This window comes from Python bivittatus, unplaced genomic scaffold, assembly GCF_059951505.1.
Source record: "Python bivittatus isolate LINGU-HERP-01145 unplaced genomic scaffold, Pbiv_v1 ctg000980_np1212, whole genome shotgun sequence".
Taxonomy (NCBI): Eukaryota; Metazoa; Chordata; class Lepidosauria; order Squamata; family Pythonidae; genus Python; species Python bivittatus.
In genome coordinates this window covers 8,660,403-8,682,822 of record NW_028277125.1, presented here as the reverse complement: position 1 = coordinate 8,682,822, position 22,420 = coordinate 8,660,403, and positions in this window count along the sequence as shown.

Genomic DNA, 22,420 nt, shown 5'->3' with positions numbered 1-22,420 from the left:
CTAATTATAATACATAAATTCAGTATGAATGTTGATACACACTGTCACAGTATATCCCAAATCATTCTCCACAGACTTCATCTTCATATGTTTTGGAAATATGTCCCAAGATTTACAAGTCAAAACTTGATAATACTAATTAAGTTGTTGCATTCTCTTATTAAGAATGCATTTTAAATAATGTATAGACTAATACATATTGACATATTATTGCCGAAATATTCTGGAAATTAGTTGATTATACACATAGGTGTGCACCCATGCACCTGCCCACACACACACACAGAGGCTGTGTTCACACACTATGCTTAACTAAGGTAGGTAAAGACGCATTTGCACAACACACTAAATATGCTAACCTAGCTTAGTATTAGAATGGCTTACAGTAGTTTTGTTTTATGTCTTAACCTGTTGTATAAGCCAGCATCTTTGATTAGTTTATGGCTCAATCTATTGAGCAAACCCGAAAGTGAATTAATTCAAGAACCAGGTTAAGTGTGTTGCCTATAATTTATAATGAATTGGGTAGCAGACAGGTTTATGCAATCAATCGATCAACCAGTTATATGCTCAATCATATCTTTCTTCCATCCCAGCTCAAGAGGGGAAAAGATTCAACTACAGCACTGAGCATTTTGAAAGCTAAAGATAGTGAAATTCTAAGTTAAATTTGCTGCTACATCATTTTTTCTACCTTTAAATACGCAGCCTTCTTCCTCATTTTTCAATCCTTTATTTTGCAAGCATCCTTCAAAAATAATACATAAAATTACTTGCACTCAGAAACAACTAATTAATCCCATTTATGTAGCAACCTGGTGGTAAAAGAGCTTTTTCTTTCCTTCCCTGTTTTACTACCTTGTATACTTCAATAGGTAGATGGAAAACTGAGTTCTGAGTTCGGAGCTCCCCTTAGTGGATAAAGCTGTGCTATACACATTTAGCTCTAGCTAGTCTAAAAATCAGGAAAGGGCTACAATGAGGAAAGCATAAAAAAGCTTCAGCAGGTCCTTAGTTCCTTAGGTTTTCATCACAGTGCCAAGCATAGGAAGTTAGATTTTTAAACAATTCTAGGTTGTTAGCTGAACAGTAGATAATTGAAATAAATATTTGACTGTAATTTCTGGTCATGCTCCAGTTACATTCAATGGTTTTAATTTTTTTTTTAAAATCCACTATTTCAAGATGGTATTAAAATGCATGTGAAATGTTTGGGATTCTGTCTGTCCAGCAACAAGGTAATTCTCTGAAATCAAAATAGAACAGGCCCAAATTTGATGTGGGGTGAGAAACAGGCAAAAGGAAGATTGAGTCCAAAAATGGCCACATCCAGCTAGAAGCTTGTAAAGAAAAAGTAAGGTGCCAAGTTGGCCTCCTGAATCAGGGAATTCCCCATTTTATGTGCCTACATGCCAGGGTGCTGTTACAAGCATGGAACAAAGAGAAGAGATGCTGTAAAGGGGCAGCTAGGAGATTGACCTCTCAACCCAGAAGTCTCCAGTTAAAGGCTACCCTTGTGAAGAACATCTCAGGATGTGACTTTAAGCTACAAATAGGTTATAGTCTTGACCCACTTCGGCAATACATGATCAATAATATCAACTGATGAGTTTGCTATAATCAGTATTGCAACAGGGTATGTAAAGTGCTTAAAGTGACCCAAAGAATAATAGAAACATTATGTATTATTTTCAAGGTTAAAGTGGCCCGTCCCAATAAAGGGTATCTTCTCATCCATCTCCGGTCCAAAAATGACTTCTCCAAAACCCTTTGGAAATGCACTGTTGGCCTGTAACTCATGTGTCTCCCTGAGTCCCTAAGGTGCTCCATTTTAAAGGATGAGGGAGGGATGATATGATGTCATCAACATTGCTACTTCTGACAAACTTGTTTTATTTAATTCCAGTCAGAACATGTGTTCTATCTACTCTTCATGAGCATTGAAATTGCATTTTTCACAGGGATGCTAAGAGGTGCATGATTAATGGAGGCCGTGGGAGGTGTGCTCACAAATCCAGTTATCAGATAATGGGATTAACCGGCGTAGCTCTGGAGAACTGCTGCCACGCTTTCAAAAATGTATTTCTGAATCTACATATTCAGCTCCAAGTCCAATCATATTATTGCATAACAAATAAAAATGCTGGGCAAGCATTTTAAAGTGCCTCCGTTACAATTTAGGTTTTTAGCAACAGCAGCAGTGAGAGACTAAAGACAGAGGCAAGACAGAGCGCTTCCCATCTCAGGGCTGTTACATGTTGTATGCAGAAGGCAAGTTGACCAATTGTCTATCATTTATTTGTTTGGACAGGTGATAATGGCAGGTAGGTGCCTAAACAATAGAAAAAAATTGCAAAAACCCACTGGAGAACTGCCTGTTTGCCCCAAGACTCAGTAGCAATATGGATGAGTGAATCGATCAGTTTGGTCTCTCTCAGATTCTCATTGTTGCAGATCAGTCAAGTTTGATTTATTGGGTATCAGAACTTTCATTCAAAATTTGCATGAAAATGTGTATGTATTTTAGTGCCCTTTTCTCCAGTAGTAGGTGAACTTGTTTGCAATTTTGCCTCCTATCCAAAGTTTTTATAAACAGTTTTCCCAAATGTGATATATCATTTGTTCATGGATGTGTCCATTTGTGTAGAAATAAATTTGGCTGAATGGGCTCCTGGAGAGCCTTTTAATGTCTCTGAGTGTACAGGAGTATAAAGATGGCCTTGAAGAAGGAATTCAGTGACTGTTATGTAAACACCAGTTTCACCTGAATAGACAGGAAGGGGGTGAGGAGAAAACACAAGATTGTCCCATCCTGACTTTCTTTAGAATATCAAGAGAGAGAATCTCTGTCAGACTTTCAATATTCTGTTATTTTACTCTATAACAATAAAGTGGAGTTCCAATACTGTACTGTAGTATCTGTTTCCTGATGTAGTCTACCTCAAATTGCTGATATTGACAGCCTCTAGGCAGAATGCTCCTTTATTTTTCCATGCCCACCCTGTTCTTTAGAAATCCTCTTCCTCCATCTCATACTTATCCAATGGGTGAGACCTATTATCGAAGAGTGCAATGTAATCAGCAATAGGTTTAGGGCTTATTTTAAATCAGGTTATTCCTCTAAATCAGACATTGATTGATTCACTGTGTCATCAAGTCATTTTCGACTTCAAGCAACCAATAGGTTAGATTTTCTCCATGATGATCCATCCCTAACCTCTTCTTTCAGGTCTCCCAATGGTACCATCATCGCCACTGTACCTGATTCCATCCACCTTGCTGCTGGTCATCGTCTTCTCTTTCCTTCCATTTTTCCCAGCATTATAGCATTTTCCAGAGAGCTGGATCTTTGCATAATGTGTCCAAAGTAAGATAATTTGAGTCTGGTCATTTGTGCCTCAAGTGAGAACTCTGGGTTGATTTGTTCAATGATACATTGCTTTGCTTTCTTAGTTGTCCACAGTATTCTCAGGAGTCTTCTCTAGCACCAAAGTTCAAAGGTATCAATGCTCTTCCCATCTTGCTTCTTCAAAGTCCAACTTTCATTTCCACAGAGTGTCACTGAGAATACCATTGCCTGCACAATTCTAATCTTTGTAGGTATAGACCCATCACAGCATTTGAATATCTTTTCCAAGGCCTTCATGGCTGCTCTACCAAGTGCTACTCATAGTCTGGGGATATACATTGCACTAAACTATTATTTGTTTTAATCATGTCTGTTGAATAAGCCACAAAGTCTGGGTTCACATATAAGGCATAAACTGTGGTTCATACAATATGCTAAGTCAACATTGTGACTTAGTGTAAGGTATGACATAGCATGTAGCAACTCCACTTTTGTTGTTGTTATGTTCCATTGAGCCATAGTCAATTCCTGGTGTCTCTATGGATAAAATCTCTCCAAGCTGTCCTATCACTTGCTGCATGATGCAATTCTTGCAGATGCATTTCTGTGGCTTCCAGTACTCCATCTATCCACCCCATGAGCTTTTGGCCTTGTCTTCTTCCATCCACCTTGCCCAGCACTATCATCTTTTCCACAGATGCATCCAAAGTAGGATAGTTTTTGTTTCATGATCCTCCTTTTTGAATGATAAACCAATGTTTCCCAGTTATGTTCTCACTGTGGCTTCCTGGTTATCACAAAGATTTCTTATCAGAAGAATCAGATGCTGGGGTATACCCATTGCTTTCAAGGATTTCCAAAGTCTTCAGTAATCAACATGATCAAAGCTTTGGAGTAGTCTATAAAACGGAAGTAGAGCTCTTTTTGATACTCTCTCACTCTTTCCACGAGCCTCTTAATATTAGCTATATGGTCTCATATCCCCCCATTCTTTCTGAAGCCTGCTTGGTCAATTGCCACTTCTATCTCCATGTAGGGCTCTAACCTCTTCTGCAGAATTTTCAACAGTATCTTTAAACCTCACTTTTTATGGATTGAGATATACAGTAGATAGACCTTTTCCAGATTTTGGCCATATTGTTTTTTTCCACATTTGTTATAGACAGCTGTCATGATCTTTATTTTTTCCACATCAGTCTCCTGTAAGAGCTTTGTGAGGATTTAATCCATCCCTGGGCCTTTCCTATTTGCTTTACAGCCCATCTGACTTCCTCTTCAAGCACCACTGGTCCCTCATCATATTCTTTTCTCTCAAACACAATGTCATCTGAGTTGGTCTTCTTGTACATGTTTTCTATGTATTCCTACCATTTTTCTTCCACAAAATATTTCATCATTAAATTCCTTTGCAGGCTGGTTCCTTATGACATTTATATGAGATTGAAATGTTTCTGTGATTTCTCTGATTTTCATAAATAGGTTGCTTGTTCTTTCCATTCTGTCCTTTTCTTCTGAGTTCAGATATACCTCTCAAGTGAGAAAAGATAAAAGAGGCATATCTTTGGAAGTTTGCATTCAATACTTTAGTTTTCCAAGATCTTTGGTTTTACCAGCCTTCTTTCCTTAGCTGTTTCTATGGCCTTGTTTGATAGCCAATATGATCCATTTCCTGTTGGCTCTTGTAACGTGCTTTCCAGCTTCCTCTTTTACAATTATTTTAACTTCTTCCCACAATTCCTGGACTTTCTGTCCATTAGATCTAGGTCTTTGAATCTGTTTCTAACCTCAAACTTATATTCTTCCAGAATGGATTCCTAGGCTGCAGTATATCTCATTGGGAATGGATCTTTTTCCTAGTCTTTTTTCAGTCTGATGTGTGTTTCTGTGAATAGTAGCTGATGGTTTGATCCAGCATCCAACAGTCTTTTGCAATTTAACATAGAGCTTTTCCATCCGTTGCTGCATAAGATGTAATCTATTTGATTACAGTGTTGTGTGTTTGGAGACATCCAGGTGTACAGCTGTCCTTTGTGTTCTTGAAATAATTACTTTTTCTATACAGAAGTCTGTCAACCACTCTCCTGCATCGTTGCAGGCTTTTAGTCCAAATTTTCCAACCACTTTCAATATAGATTCCTCTCCAACATTAGCATTAAAGTAACAATAATTATTAGAATATCCTTCTTTGGTGTTTGATCAATTACTTGTTGTAAGCTTCCATAGAATTCATCAACAACTTCTTTTTCAGCATCCATCATTGTTGCATATACCTGTAGGATCATGAAAGTTGAGCGGCTGTCCTTGAATCCTGATGGAGATTATTTTATCACTGATTGGGTTGTAACTTTGAATAACCAGTTTATTTCCTGAAGGAATTGGGCAGATGCAATAATTCATATATACAAAGCAATCTTCATAGTTGCTTTTTGGCAGTTGGGGGTGCAGTGGGGGTGATTCACTTCCTCTTCCCCCATTATTTATTTTGGGCAATTGTATAAAAATAGCATGCATCATGCACATGCTATAGGCAAGAAACTTCTCAATTTTCAAAATAGTTATAATAATGAGAGAATTACCTGCAGTGTTCTACATAATTGACATTAAATTGCAGATAGGTCAACACGTCAGGAGTGGGCAATGGGCACAGAACAGATAACTGCACCAGGAGCTGAAGTTCATCTACACAGATACTGAATATGTCTAAATAAACTTGGTTTAGTTCTGGATCCAAGTACCATTCAAGTCCTGTGTGTCTCCCTCTAGAGAAAACTGTGCAGCAATGATGGAGAGATGACTAGATTTATTTACTATGAGTGCTTATATCTCATTTCAATCATGGGACTCTAAACTTCATTCTTAGCCAGAATTCTACAGAGCCAGACATTATATTACAAGTAGTCCTCGGGTCACAACGGCAATTGGGACTGGGATTGCTATCACTAAGCAATGCGGTGGTAAAGTGTGATATCACATCACATCACTTAGCGATGGCAATCCAGGCAATCCTGGTTGTTGTAACCCCAAGATGTGTGTGTCATTAAGTGGGAAGCAGAGAGATTCCCAGGTAAGAAGCATGGGGGTACCATGGGGGGGGTGCCATAGAGTAGGTGGGGAGGCACTGGGAGGCCCAGCACAGGCCACGCACAAGTTGGGGAAGGGGGATACTGTGGTGAGGCATGAACTCAGGAAGGCCAGGGAAAGGCTGCAGGGTGCGTGCAAGCACAGGGGGGCCCTGGAAGGAGGGTGCTGGTGGGTGTGAGCTCAGGGAAGGAGGGCACTGGTGGGTGCATGGATGTGTGTGAGTGCAGGAAGGCCCAGGAAGGGGGGCACAGGGTTTGTGCAAGCTCAGGGAAGCCCAAGAGGGCGGCTGCATGAATGTGTGCGAGTAGGTGTGTACATGCAAGTGAAAGGGGGAAGGAGGATGCAGTACATGTGAGTGAGCGTGTAAGTGAGTGAAGGGGGGAAGGAGGGTGCAGTGTGTGCATGTGTGCAAGCAAAGAAAGGCTGAGGGGGTGGGTGAGACTTACCAGAGTATCTTGTGACCTTCCCTGCTGGCCTCCCCATTGACTTTGTTTGTGGGAAGCCAGACTTGAAGGTCACAAATGGTGATCACGTGACCATGGGGGCACTACAATGGCCGGAACTTCAAGGACCGGTTGTAAGCCCCTTCATTCAGTGCCATAGTAATGTTGAACAGTCGCTGAACAAATGGTCATACCTCGAGGACTACTGGTTCTGCATCTTATTTATTTATTTGGTAAATTTATATAGCCACCCATCTCACATATGTGACTCTGAACAGCAAAGTTAAAAAACAAAAAACAACAAAAAACATTAAAAACAATAAAACCATTAAAAACCATTTAAAAAAATATATGCAGGACAACACACTCAATTTCCCTAGCAATACAGCCACTTTGCAGGCTCTGTACCCACATTCCCAGATGTACAGACCATGTCTTCAGGCCTTTCCAGAAGACCAACAAACTCAGGGCCAATCTGACCTCGCTGGGTGGGGGGAATGATGTTCCAAGGACAGCTGCTGCAGCAGAAAAAGTTCTCTTCCTGGGTCGCATCAGATGGCATTCCTTTGTGGATGGGACCCGCAACACGCCCTTCCTGCCAGACCTGATGGGATGGGTAAATGTCACTGGGAAGAGGTGATCCCTCAAATACTTTGTATACGTTTAAAGCACATAAACCTTCTGCATTAACCATGTGGTGAACTGATTGTAGATATCAGCCCTTCCTCAATTTGGTGTTCACCTGGTATGCTCAGGCTAAAACATCTGGGAGTCATAATTCCAACACATCTGGAGGGCACCAGATTGGGGAATTGTGCTCTTTTTGTACCCACTGTATGGCCCCTGTTAATGGGGTTGTTCCCTTACGCCTTAGCTTGAGAATAGGGTGCGTCCACAGGTGGTGGATAGTGGGATGGCCTGCAGATATGTAGGTTGGCTATGATATAAGCGGAATATATTCTGATGAGGAAGCAGTCAGAGACTCTGAGCAGCAATCTCAACAAGATGTAGTTAACTGTGGGGGAGAACAACGTTCTACAAAATGCCACAGAAATCCAAAAACAGTCCTGTGACAAGGTGAGTATTGACCACCTTAAGAGTCCAACCCCATCTCCCTGGCTGCAGGAGAGGAAGTGAATCACCCCCACTGCACCCCCCACTGCCAAAAAGCAACTATGAAGATTGTCTTACATTGCATCTGCCCTTCTGAAATAGGGGCATTTCTTCAGCAGCTTCAGTGGACCCTGGATGAAGCAGATTTTCTGGACCTGTTTCAGTCAGGATTCAGGCCGGGACATGGGATGGCAATGGCATTGATCACGCTTTTGCATGATTTCTGGCAGAAGCAGGATGGGGGTAGTCCATCCATCCTGGTTCTCCTTGACCCCTCAATAGCTTTCAATACCATCAACCATGGTATTCTTCTGGATCGGCTCCAGGGATTGAAAGCGGGCAGCACCGTATTGTGCTGGTTCACTTCCTTCCTATGGGACCGATACCAGTTGGTGCTGATCGAGAGTGAGAGATCCCGCTCTTGGCCCCTACTACACAGGGTGCCACAGGATTCAGTGCTCTCTCCACTCCACTCCCCCCTCCCACCGCTGGGGGAGATCATCCGTCACCAAGGGGTGAGATATCATCAGTATGCTGAAGATACTCAATTGTACCTTTCCACCCCTGGAGAACTAAGCAATGCTGTGGATGTCCTGTCCCAGTGCCTGGAGGCTGTGGGGTCATGGATGGGGAACAGACTTCAGATGAACCCTGGCTCTGGCTGTTATGGCCTTCTGAATCTGGGACTTTACCATCTTTGGTACTGGATGGGGTGGCACTGCTCCAAACAGAGCTGGTGTGCAATCTGGGGGTCCTTTTGGACTCATGACTCCTGTTCGAGGAGCAGGTGACAATTGTGACCAGGAGGGCCTCTGCACACAACTTTGTGTTGTGTGCCAGTTACACCCATTTCTGGATTGTGATGCTCTGCTCACAGTTACTCATGCCCCAGTCACTTCCCAAATGGACTACTGCAATGCGCTCTGCATGGGGCTGCTCTTGAAGAGTATCTGAAAGCTTCAGCTGGTGCAGAATGCAGCAGCATAGGCAGTTATGTGTGCCCCTCTGCTCCGTGAGCTGCACTGGCTGCCGGTTTGCTTCCAGTTCCATTCAAAGTATTTTTGTTTTTGACCTTTACAGCCCTACATGGCACGGGGCCTGGTTACCTGTGGTGCCTCTTCCTGATTACATCTGCCAACAGGTCTGGCAGGAACGGCAGGTCCCCTCTGCGAGGGAGTACTCACACTCACCCTCTGGAATATCATCCCTCCTGAGGTGAGGTTGGCCCAACCCTTGTGACCTTCCAGAGAGCTCTTAAAAGCTGATTTTTCAACAAGCCTGGGCACTGGCTATATTATATCTTCTCTCTTGTGATCTTGCTTTATTTATTTTTATCTATGTTTATTGTTTTTTGAAGGCAAAAGGAGAAGAGGACGGCAGAGGATGAGATGGTTAGATAGCATCACTGAAGCGATGAGCATGAAACTGAGCAAACTCAGGGAGGCAGTGAAGGACAGGAAGGCCTGGCGCAATATGGTTCATGGGGTCATGAAGAGTTGGACACAACTTAACGACTGAACAACAAATGTTTATTGTTTAACTAACTTTATTAAATGTTCTAATCTCATTTTATTGTACACCACCTAGAGAGAGATGGGCAGCCATATACATTAGATAGATAGATAGATAGATAGATAGATAGATAGATAGATAGATAGATAGATAGATAGATAGATAGATCCACATCCTAAAAAGAGGTCTGCTCTTGCAACAATAAAACTGAAGTTAAGAATCTAAAATTTGAAGGCTTGATACATCTAATATTACTTCAAGAAATAAACTAATTATCCAAAGTTCCTTTAAATCTCTAAATCTATCTAAAGCATTTAAAATAAAACCTGCTGCACAGATTTTTCTGAAATTTGTCCTGCTTCACATCTTAATGACAAGTTCCTTTGCCTGAAAATGTCATCAGTTCATGTGAAACAGAAAAAGCATTATAGTTATGCATTGATTTCTAATTACAGTCATTGAAGATAATGGCTTGGTAATTCAAATTTTAGTTTTGAGCCTCAAATCAAATTGAAGAGCTTTGCATTCATCCAAGGTTAATCTGGTAGATTTCCAATCATCATATCAATGTCTGAACATATCCCTAGTTTTCTCATGAGCTTTTAAAAAAAAAAAAACCCAGTTTTTTCAAATGTTCTTGCCCCTATTAAATTAATTACTAATCATATTGGTGCTATTTCAATAATATCAGTTAAGTATTTTTATTTTTCTAGGAATTACCTCTCTTTTAAAAAATAAAATCCAAGTTGTTAATAAGCCTATCAAGTAATCAACAGGGTAATTTTATACATTAAGCATACATACACTCAGTCTACTTTAAGTATAGGGATGTGACATCATTTCTCACTTAATAATTGGAGGGGGTGTCAAATTTATTGATGATTACAATTTGTTATTGGCCATTTATTATAATTAATAATGTATTATTAAGAACTCCACCACCAGTTCTATATCTCACCTTGTAGCAGGACTTTGCCAGCTAGTCAGGGGTTGGAAGCTAAATAGAGTTGGGCCTGTTAATACACGGATGGGTGTCCTCCTGATGGCCAGACTGTCCAACTTAATCCTTGGGTTGCTAATCCTTCTACTCTCTCCATACATTTTGCTAATGTCTAAAGGAGGAGCTAGGGAAATTCATATAAATCTTCCATGTAATTGGGAGCCCTGTATCAGGTGAAGATCTATGTGGCCTGACCTGCTGTAGACCTAGGAGGTGATGAGATACAGCAAAAATACTCTAGAAGAATGATGCAGAATCTAAACAAATCAGGAAATGTTCAGGACCATGGATAGCAGAGTTCATTGGCTGGAACTTATTTTCCCTATTAGAAAGGCAATCCAGGAATTTCTACATACAACCAGCCATTCAGAAGACCACTGGGACCTGATATTTTATAACTTCACCCCTACTGGATATTAGCTTTGATTCTTAAAGAGCCCTTGTCTATTTCTGAAATTGTAACTGCTGAAGCTATGAGAAAATCATCCTCAGAATCGTTATTTCTCAGACTAGGAAGAGTCTAGTGGCTACTAAGGAATGACCCAGATTGTCTTGTATGTTGAAGTTAGAGAACAAGACAAGGTGATGCATGGACAATGTTAGGAGTGCAGCTTTGGGGGCACCATCCCCTATCCTTACCATACATAAAACCTTGATGCAGACAGTCATAGAAGAATGCAGAATAAAGCTAGAGAGGAACAAAGATATGATTCATGATAATGTGTCATTTTTGTACTAATCTTGTGTGCCTGATAAAGAGGTGAAAGCCCCCAACCACTTATCAGAATATCTTTCTGCTTCAAAATTCACTGAATTCAGTCATATTGCCAAAGCAAAGAGCAAAGACTGAGAAGAAGAGGGACAACTTCATGTAGAAATCAGTGGGTGTTCTCTGTCCAGCTTTGAAACCATTTACCTAAACCATTGAAATTCAGCTTTGTCTCCGCTCAGCATTCCTCAAAATATCAACCAAATGCCAGCCTGCAATTCTTTGGAGAATTTATAGGTACTGGCAAAGCAAAGATATAGGAGAGCAAGAAGTATCAAAATAAAACATAACATTACTAATTTTCAGTCTCCCATATTTGATCTGAAAATCAAGAGAAGTTTTTTTCACCCACCTTTCACCCCTTTTTCCCTGATATAAGTCAAAATCCCATAGGAAGTGGAGGAATCTTCAATGGTCTTCCAAACAAAAATTAGGGATAGAAGGGCTAAAACTCCAGAAACTAGGAACTGTCCATGATAAGGGATCATTGAAGGTTATGGAATGATTGCAACCCAAAGAGTGGATGTAAACAAAATCCAGGTGTTTATTTACACTATTTACAGTATATCCCAATCAGCAAAGACTTTTTAAGCTGTCTTGTTAAAAACTGAAAGACCTCATCTCATTCTGTCCAGGAACGTTGCACTTCCAATCCCATGTCTGACAATTAGGAGTACTGAAGTCCTCAGAGGGCACCTACTTGGGGAAGGGAGCTACAATATTTTGTATGAGGAAGGAGCTAAAACACCTTGCAGGGATTTCCACAAGGTGGCACCATCACATTAGCCTTTAGTTGATGAGAACTACAAGAAGCCAACATTTAAGCTGTCTATCTTGGAAGATGCTGATAAACATCGCAACAGCCCTCTTCCCATTTAGGGCAGAGCTGGGGCTACCTATAGTGGAGTTTATTTCAGTGGGCCCATCAAGGTGGCCTCCATGCCCTCCACTAGACACGAATTATTGACCCTGCTGGGTGGAGGAAAAAAGTTTGAACTACTGCCTCTGTTGGATGGGAAAAGGCTGAGCAGATCTAGAAGCTGGGAGATTTAAAACTGGGCTAGACACCAGAAGGAGAAAAGATAAGGGGAACAGCCACAAATCTTGGGTCATTGGATGCTTCCAGGAGTCTGTCAGGACAATGGTGCCTTTCCCTCCATCACAAGAGGTAAACCAGCCTTTTCCAGCTTCCAGTCTTTCCTAGGAAACTCATCAGCTTCTGATAGATCTGATAGAAATGAGATTGAGGAACGAATGAATTGGACTGTCCTGCTGCCAGTCAATTTGAGCTCCTGCATATTTTTGTTGGCTGTATTTGGGGACATCTGAAAGCCTTGAGGGGCTTTGAAGAATTCTTAGTTTAAGCAGGCACCGGCATAAACACTATTCCATGAAGAAATGAGATAGCCAACAGACTCCCACACACTTACCACCAGAAATGTAAACTGGTCAGTCCCCACCTACATAACACATGAAACCTGTGATTTATAACATGTAAATAAGAGGAGTCTGATTTCTTTCTTTCTTTCTTTCTTTCTTTCTTTCTTTCTTTCTTTCTTTCTTTCATTCATTCATTCATTCATTTTAATTTACTGTTTGTCTGCATGTTACTGTAAGCTGCTTTGAGATTTTTAAAATAAGAAACGGCATACAAATGCTTTAATATAAATTCTTAGATGGAGAAATGCCTTTTCACAAAAATGTGCCATAAGAAACATAGTCATTAATAAAACATCCATTTTACAGTCCAAACAAAACAGAAATTCACCCCACCAGCAGCATCATTACAGGAAAATGGATTCTACCATCTGGCATTTTCCAAGTGTTCTTGGACAATAACTGCCATAAATTCCAGCCAGGGTACCCATGTTTGCCTTTTGCCAGGAAGAATGCAGGAGATGTTATCCAATGCATCAGAAGGTACCAGGTTGGAGGAGAACACAGAAAAACGTTTAGTTCATGCATTCTCTAGTTATATGAAACACAGCTTAAAAGGGGGTGGGGTTTCCCTGAAGAAGAAAATCTTAGACAGCAAACCATAACAGGAAAACAATATATCCTAACAAAAATCAGCAAAATACATCAAATGGACACACCACCAACCTATCCCCAAGCTTGAGGGGAAAGCCAGGTTTTTAAAGAACATCTAAAGGCTTGCAGAGCCAGGGTGGTTTGAACCCCCAGGCAGATGTTATTGCAGAGGTCAGTGCTGCAACAGAGAACACACACTTCCTTGTCCTATCAGATGACATTGCTCAATGGAGAGGACACAAAGTGCATCTGCTCTGTTGGATCTTACGGAGCAGGCCCTCAGAAGGAATCTGCAACTGAAGATCCAGCAGAATCAACCAGGATCAGAAAACAGAGATCAGATCAAACCAAATCTTTAAAATCAAATTCTTTATTACAGATCAGTGACCAAGATTACATAAAACATACTAAATAAAACCTATAAAATACAGCATCAAAATAGAACATACAAAATAAAATACTTCATACAAGATAAAAAGTGTAGAATCACGCTTGCAGGATTACACTATCAGCAATATATACATTTTACAAGCTGTGAAAACAAACTTTATAATGGCAAGGGTTATCCTGGGGTCCTTAACTGCCAGTAGAAATTGAACATAAAATTCTTCAGTCTGTTCCGGAAAAGGCATTAGTAGCTCTTTGCATACTGTATGTCTCAACAGAAGTTACAATACAACAGATTATGAGTTTCTGTTTCAATATTACCCTCTTTACAAGGGCAGAGCCTTCCTGCCTATGTAAGTTTACAAAATTTTCCATTCAGCTCTGCTGATGATATAATTTTGAACCATAGTAATGTAAATGCTCGCCAAAAAGGGAGATCCACAAAGGAGATGGGCTGGTGGAAAAAGCTGAAGCATTTGAAAAGGCTTGGGACGAAAAGCTTGGCCAACGTGCTGGAATTCCAAGAGGCCCAAGAGAGAGTGATTATTCCCCTTTTCCTTCTCTTCTCTAGGCTAAAGCAAACCCAAGAAGTACAAGTATTATTAAGCTGTCTAACAGAGTGAGCATACCAAAGTAGTGAGTAAAAAACACCTATGAAAATACAGCCACTTGTGTATTTCATAGAAACCAGCACAGATAATTTATTTGGAAAGCACTGTAACTTTAGCTTGGAGAAGAAATTGGGTATGTGTGTCTCGAAAGTTCCTGTCCCTTTCTCACCCTCTGACTAAGGAGTCACATTCCCCCCACCCAAAAAAATAAAACAGCTATGCTTCTGGATCCAGATCTCTCTCTGTCCACCAAGACTGAGATAAGAGCCAGAAGTGGCTTTTATCAGCTTTAGTTAATATGACAATTGTGCCTCTTTCTGAAAGAAAATTACCTTAACTGGTGTGCATGCTGGTCACCTCCAGATTTCACTAGTAATGTGTTCTGAGTAGGCTTGCCTTTGTATCTAGTCCAGGAACTTCAGTTAGATCATCATTTGGCCTCTGGAAAAATTCAAAGCACATGACACCTATGCTAAGAGCACAACCCTAGTTGCCAATTTGTTTCTGGGCAAAATAAAACATTTTAATTATCCTTAAAGCTGTACTGGGCTTGGATCCAAGCAACGGAGAGAACGCCTTGCTCTATATAATCTTTCCACCACTGTTCTTCTGCTGATGGAGTTCCTCTGAAGAGGTTCACCTACAGCTGCTGTTGGTTGCTCTTGGGAGATTCAAGGCCAAAGTTCCTTGGTAGTCAGTTCATTTCTTTGGTTTGTACTCCTTGCTAATTTTTTTGTTGACATATCTTTTTAAATACCCTTAAGCGCTTGTTATTGATTTTCATTGTTTTAGATTCTTGGATTTTTTTATACTTTGGTTTTATGTTTTATTATAAACCACCAAGAGACCTCAGGAGCCAGTGGTATAATAAGTTTCATAAATAAATAAAAAGACCCACTGGGGATTGAGATGGGTAATCAACCACATTGATTCTTCTGGATCTCTTGTCAGGTTTGATAACGTCAACCATGGTTTCCTTTTGGAATGGTGGTCTGAGATGGATATAGGCAGAATTGTTTCACAGGGATTCTGCTGTTACCTGGACGTAACCTCAGAACATTCAGGTAATAGAGAACTGCTCAATTTAATTTTGGTATCACACATATTCCAGCTTACTCCACAAGCTATTTAAGATCTACATGAAGTAGCTGAATAAGATCATCCATCAATATTGAGGATACCTTTCTATAACATAAACCAAAGAGTTTTTGCCTTCCCACCTTTGTTTTAGTTGTAGGCAAATGAATTCAGATTGAAGCAATTAACAAATCAGTTCCTCAAATAAAAGAAGTGTTATCGAAGAAATAATTTCTTAAAATTGGGTGGCAGCTGAATATGATACATTATTCAGCATATTTCTGTAGGTTCCTATCTTCTCAATGGACTTTTCATGACGTATAAGGACTGCGAGATTAGCTTCAATCTGCCCATCAGATATAATTAACTCCTGTATCCTACTCTATTTTTAGCCCTGCCTGACCTAGCTTATTGTTCAGCACTGCATTGATAAAAGTAACTTAATCAGATGTGCAATGATACAATAGAATAACTATGTAGTAATATCACATCCAGTCACCCCAACTGCTGGTAGGACTGAACGTGAGTTTGGCTTCATCCGTTTAAACCAATGCAGGACATTCAGACTTCCTTCTATTCAGTATTCCAGCAAACCTACTTCTCTTGCCACTGTGGGCTGTTTTCTGCATTCCGGTGTTGGCAACCCAGAGCAGGCTGGAGGGGTTAGGAGGTGAAAGAGAAAGAAGGAAGTGGGTGCCAGATAAGTTGCCTACAGTATTCAGAAATAGTTCCTCCTTCACTAGTGGATCTGATCTCCAAGTGTCCTATCTTCTTACCACTGCTGACAAAGGCAAGGGGTACTATTTTAGGCACTGCAGAGCAACCTCCACTCTTGTAGGACAAGCTACAGCCAGGCCTGTCTTACATTCAGTCTTGGTTTCAGAAAGGCAAACTGAAAATTCATGGATGACGTATGTAATTCATTACAGTAGATGTAGAATTCAGCTGAGGTTGTTCCTGCTGCTGCTCCTGCTGCTGCTATCGTTTTGGCTACACCCATTTGTATACTACATCTTATGTTTAAAAGATCTTGAAGAAATGTACATAATGTTAGTTTTTAAATCATTAAAATACAAAGGGAAAATGTACAATTATATATACACATGTGCGTACACACACACACACATATATCATAATTAAGTCACCCTATGTTGCTTCTCGTAATAGAAATGCTCAAATTGCTTTACAGTAACCACAGCCTCATTCCAGAATACGACAAAAGGAAAAATAGAGGAAACACAAAAGGAAAAAACAATGGATTAGAAGGGAAAAGGAGATGGAATGACTGGGGAAGTTATATTTCACAGTGGGATGTCACTCTGGGGGAGGCCACACAAGTTTTCTTTTCCCCAATAATTGTCTGGAAATAAGGGGAGTGGATTCTTCTTATCTTGGCTAAGAAATGAAGAAGCTGTTCAAACAACATCATCAACAAAAATAACAACATTCCTTTTCCTCTATCAATGTCACTGGCCCAGTTAATGGGAGTCTAGGAGAAAACCCAAAATATTGAGACAACTCTTGGGATTTATATTTTAACAAAAGCAATCAGGGTTAGGGGAGCAGAGAAGGAAAAAGCTTGAACCTCAAGGGCAAAAGTGGCCTTCAATTTAATTTTTTAAAAAATCCAATTTATGTCTACCTTATTTATATATATATTTCCTCCTCCCACCATCCCCACCTCTTCCCCCTCACTCAATTATGGCTAAAGGTCTCAAAGGCTGGAAATGGTTTGGGTCTCTGAAAGGATTTGATTTTAACTGATTAGTTTTCCTGCATGAGGTGAAGACACAATAAATTTTGTGCTATCCATGGAACAACCTAGCTCTGAACAGTTGTATATCATCAACCCCAATGGATACAGAAGCAGAGTGAACCACAAAATTTCTTGAGCCGAACACAAAACATTCTGGGCTCCCATTCTGAGTATAACCTGAGATATACAGAGAAGGACCAAATCCTTCAAAGGCTTTGAAACACTACCAATGAGACTAGAGGCTTTCAGACAACACTCTTAATCAGGTTATTAAATTAACCAATTTTCGGGGTTGACACAATACCCTGATCCTCATGGGCACCCTTACCTCATCATGAAGACACCAATAAGGCAAAATGTGTGTACGGTGTGTGACACAAGCTTCACCCTTCCATTGTGTCATCCTGACACATGTTTTGTCCCTTGCCCCCAGCTCCCAGCAGATGAACATTAAACCACCACACACAGAGACAAAATTAAGGAGTATAACACAGAATTTGAGTGTAAAATTGGGATAAACTTCCAGGTGGTTGAGGGAGGGAGGGAGGGAGGGAGGGAGGGAGGGAGGGAGGAAGGAAGGAAGGAAGGAAGGAAGGAAGGAAGGAAGGAAGGAAGGAAGGAAGGAAGGAAGGAAGGAAGGAAGGAAGGAAGGAAGGAAGGAGTGATAAAACTCTCCTGTGTAGAGAATGTATAAAAAAAATGTCAAGAGATAAACTTGGGTCAAAGTAATGGGAATGAATGATTAAGCCCTTAATCTGGCTCAGCTCCTGACATAAACAGAAATTATTCTTTTGTCTTGACACATTGTCTACATTGTGCGCATTATATTTTTCCCCTCATCATCTCATTTTTGCATCACAAACAGAGAAGGCAGCCAAATTGTACTTTCAATTTCCATGAGGAAATGCGAGTGGTTTCTTTTCTTTTCTGTTATAGGCAGTGGCATCTATTAGCAACTGGCATCTTGTGAGTTTCCCTGCCAGCATCAAAGCAATCAAGGTAGACAGGAAATCTAAGGCTGTGAAATTTTGAAACTTTAGGCAAAATATTATGTTTGCAACCTAAACTTCATTTTGCTGGCCTTTGGATTAATTCTGAACTTTTACCAAACATATTTTACCTCAGAACCCAGTACCAATTAATCAGGGATGCTTTGAATGTAAGAAGATAGGGCCACATTGCTTGGGCAGTGATCCACTCTCCTGAAAATCAGTATGGGCCAACCCATCTCCACTCACATTTGTTCTCCCAGATCTTTTGCAGATCTTTTCATTTACCTTTTCTATGTGCAATAAAATCGTCAAAGCAAATGTTTTGACCACTAGTGACTTGGAACAAGGGACATCTGCAGGGAACTGGGGGGTGGGGTAAAAAAGTCAAAATGGAGGCTGTAACAGCACAAAGTTGCCCCTTTTTTATGTATGTCACATGGTCACAGCCACCATCTTCACTTTTTTACATACACAGACACCCTGCTCGGAACCACAATATCTGAAGAAATGCCCTTTCCTATATATTTCTACTTGAACCCTAAGATTGTCTACTATAGCTGAGATCCAGCGAGTAGCCAGAAATGGGTTTTCTTTGTGGTATCCCTCCAGTTCTGAGATGCCTTGCCTTGAATTCCAACCTTGTTTAGCTTTTTGAGATCAACCAAAACCTGGTTAGTATTTGAATCAGAGACCACTAGGAAATTTCAGGGCTATAGGCTACACTGAAAAAGGGCAACAGCATGAAATGGATTTCCTTAGAAAACTATATGAACATGTCCATGAAGTGACCAGAAGCTTGACTTGAAGGGGATTTGAAGGAGCATTGTTTGCTCTGCCCTAGTTGAGGCAGTTTGAGGGAACATATAAGAAAGGCAGCTCCTCAGAGAGTGAGCAAGCAAACAAGAGAGTTATGCATGGGAGTTCAGCTAAGGAAAGTGAAGAGCGGGAAGTTAGCGGAGAAGGAAGAGAATAGAAGAGCTAAGAAAGTGGAGACTGCAGACTGATTGTTGCTACTGTTTCCTGATCACTGTGGGCTACTTGCTGAGTACTGATTGTCCATTGTGTATGATTGCAGCATTGTTTGCTGTTGACCTAGTTGAGGCAGCTTCAAGAGACATATAAGGAAGCCAGTTCACCAGAGAATGAACTTATTGAGCCAACAGATAGGAAAGCAAACAGGAAAATTAGTCAGAGGAGTATGCAGGGGAAACTCCAATCAATTCCATGCAGTATGGAAAGCAAAGGAAGCTTTGTGATGACCTGTAAGGTATATGCAATGTCTGTCCTCCCACCTGAACAGAACCCAAATTATACAGTACCTGCTGGAAGTGTAAGCGTAAGGGTTTGAGGAAAGAGTTTCTATAATGCAACACACCAAAGATAAGAAATTCCTGGACAAGACAAATTAATCTCCTCAGGAGGGGCAGAGGAACAAAGTGAAGAGAACATGAAAAGAAAAGTGAAAGCATATGACTCAGAAAAGCAAGAGGATCTGGAGGCAGTCAGTGCCAATGGAGTTCAGTAACCAGCATTGGGCTCTTACTACAGAAGACAATCCAGAGCCATCTAAGCAAGTCTCACCAACAAGCTTCACAGAACAGGGCAAAATACACTTGCATCCACTTCTCTGAGGAAAAAGAAGTGCACTGTGGTGGATGATTCTCCTGGGAGGAATTAAGGTTGCGGTGCACAAACCCAATATGCTGCATTGTCTTTCAAATGCCCATACCCAAGATAGGACAAACAGGCTACCAAGACTCTTCAACCCCACTGATAACTATCCCATCCTAATGCTTCATATGGGGGTGAACAACACTGCCAGAAGAGACCTTGAACAGATTTCCAGAGGCCATAATGCTCTAGGCAGTAATATGATAACCTGGGAGCCCAAATTGTACTTTCATCCATCCATCTGTTTGAAAGAACAGTATTCTGAAAGTGAAGAACTGGCTACATGGTGCTGCTGAGAAAGCCTTATGTTTCTTGACCTTGGACCAGGGGCTACCAACATGAAGGACTCCTGAAAAGAGACAAGCTACATCTCATCAAGACTGGGAAGGATGTGTTCAGCTTGTTCCTTTACAATCTCATCAGGGGATGTTAAACTGGAGTAAATGGAGGAAGGTGGGAACAGCCCTGTACGAAATATGCCTCCAAAGACTGGAGGCAAGAGCGCAGGAGACAAAGGGGGTAATGAAGGAAGAACTTAGAGATCCACAGAAAACTACAAGAACAAAGCCAGTGAGGGATACCAATCACAATCTCAAATGTACCTGTACCAATGCACAGAATGTGGGAGCCAAACACAGAGAATTTGAAATCCTAATAAATATGATGACATTGGCATCACTGAAACTTGGTGGGATGACACACATGAGCTGGAAGGCTACAACTTACTTGAAAGGAACACACTCAGCAAAAAGGGAGAGGGTATCACTCTGCATATGCATTCACAGAAATTCATGACTCAGAGCACGGGAATCCTGATAGAGACTGAATTAAAGGCGAGAGGAAGAAAAGTGATATCATCATGAGAGTTTTTTATAGATTGCCTGGAGAGGCAGAAGAGATGGATGAAGCCTTTCTGTGCCAGATGATCAGACTTTTGAAGGACACAGGATGGGGACAATGGATGTCAGCTACCTGACATCTGCAGGAAATCTAAGTCTGCCAAGAGTCAGAGGTCAAACACTTTCCTGTCTTGCTGACAACTTCATTGTCAGAAGGTGGAGGAAAGAACAAGAGGCTTGCTGTCCTGGACCCAATCCTACCAACAGGGAAGAACTGGGTGGCTGGCAACTTGGGGGAAAGTGACTGAGTTATCCTTGAGTTCCTGATATCAAAGGCAGAAGAAATAAAGATGTTCAGACTTGTATACTGAATGTTATAAGACTGGGTTTCAATGAACTCAGACAAAAGATAGGTCAGATGCAATGGTTTGAAATCTTCAAGGAAGAAAGTGTCCAAAAAGGATGGGAAATTCTCTCTCTCTCTCTCTCTATTTCTCTGTCTCTATCATCTATCTATCTGTCAAATTTGTATAGCTGCCCATCTCACAAGAAGTGACTCTGGGAAGCGTACAACAATCAAATAAAAACAATTATATAAGTGCAATCATAAAAATATAAAGCAATCATTATTAAAAGCTAAAATATATTAAAAAGTAAAATATACACACCACAGGCATGGAGAGAGTGAATATATTAATAGTGGAGCCATCTTAAGATGCTATTGGTTCCCTGGGACCCCCAAGCCTGGGGGTGACATAACCAGGTCTTGAGGGACTTCCAGAACATTAACAGGGATGGAGCTGACCTGACTTCAGGGGGGAAATGTTCCATAAGGCGGGCGCCACAGCAGAGAAGGCCCACCTCTTGGGACCCACCAAATATAAGTCTCTGGCAGATGGTACTCGCAGCATGCTTTCTCTGCCAGATCTAATGGGGCGGGCTGATGTCATTGGGGAGAGGCGTTCCCTCAGATAAGCTGGTCCATGCCATGAAGGGCTTTACAGGTGGAAACCAGCACCTTGAATTGGACCTGGAAGCACTTTAACAAGGCAGGAGGGGCATGGGTCTAAAGAGCAGGTGGTTGAGCTCACAGTCCTAAGGACCATTGTCCACTTCCTCAGATCCAAGAGGTTCAAACCATTCCCAGATAACAGGGCAAGACTCCACCCCAGGCATCTCCTCTGGACCTGCAACAAAACCTGCATCCAACTGTGAGTGAATCTGAGTGATTTTGTCTGACAGATGCTGAGCAAACTCCTCTGCAAGCCCCTGCAAAAGGTTCCCTGGGCCCCCTTTACCCAAGAGGGCTCACGTCACCCAAAACAGGGCTGGGGGGTCGCAATCAGTGAAAAAGGACAGAGAAGTACTGACGTTTCACTACCCTTACTGCCACAAAATAGGCCTTAATAGCAGCTCTAACCCATGTTCGGTCGAGTTCATCCTTTGTTGAGTGCCAGTGACACTCTAGATTTCTCTTCTCTTGCTTCATCTCCCTCAGCTCCTCCATGAACCACAGGGAGTGATGGGATCCCTGAGAGAGGAGAGGTCGCATAGCAGTGATCTGATCCAATGCCTCAGCTGCCCCCCTATTCCAAGCAGTGACTAAAGCTTCAGATGGACCGTGCAGCAGATCAACAGGAACAACCCCCAGTTCCCTCTGAAACCCATCCAGGTCCATCAGTCGCCAGGGTGAACCAATCTACTGGGTCCAGCCTCCCTGCAGTGGATAGTGGCACTGCAGAATCCCATGGAAATCAGGGCATGATCTGATCATGACAAGGGGGACCCC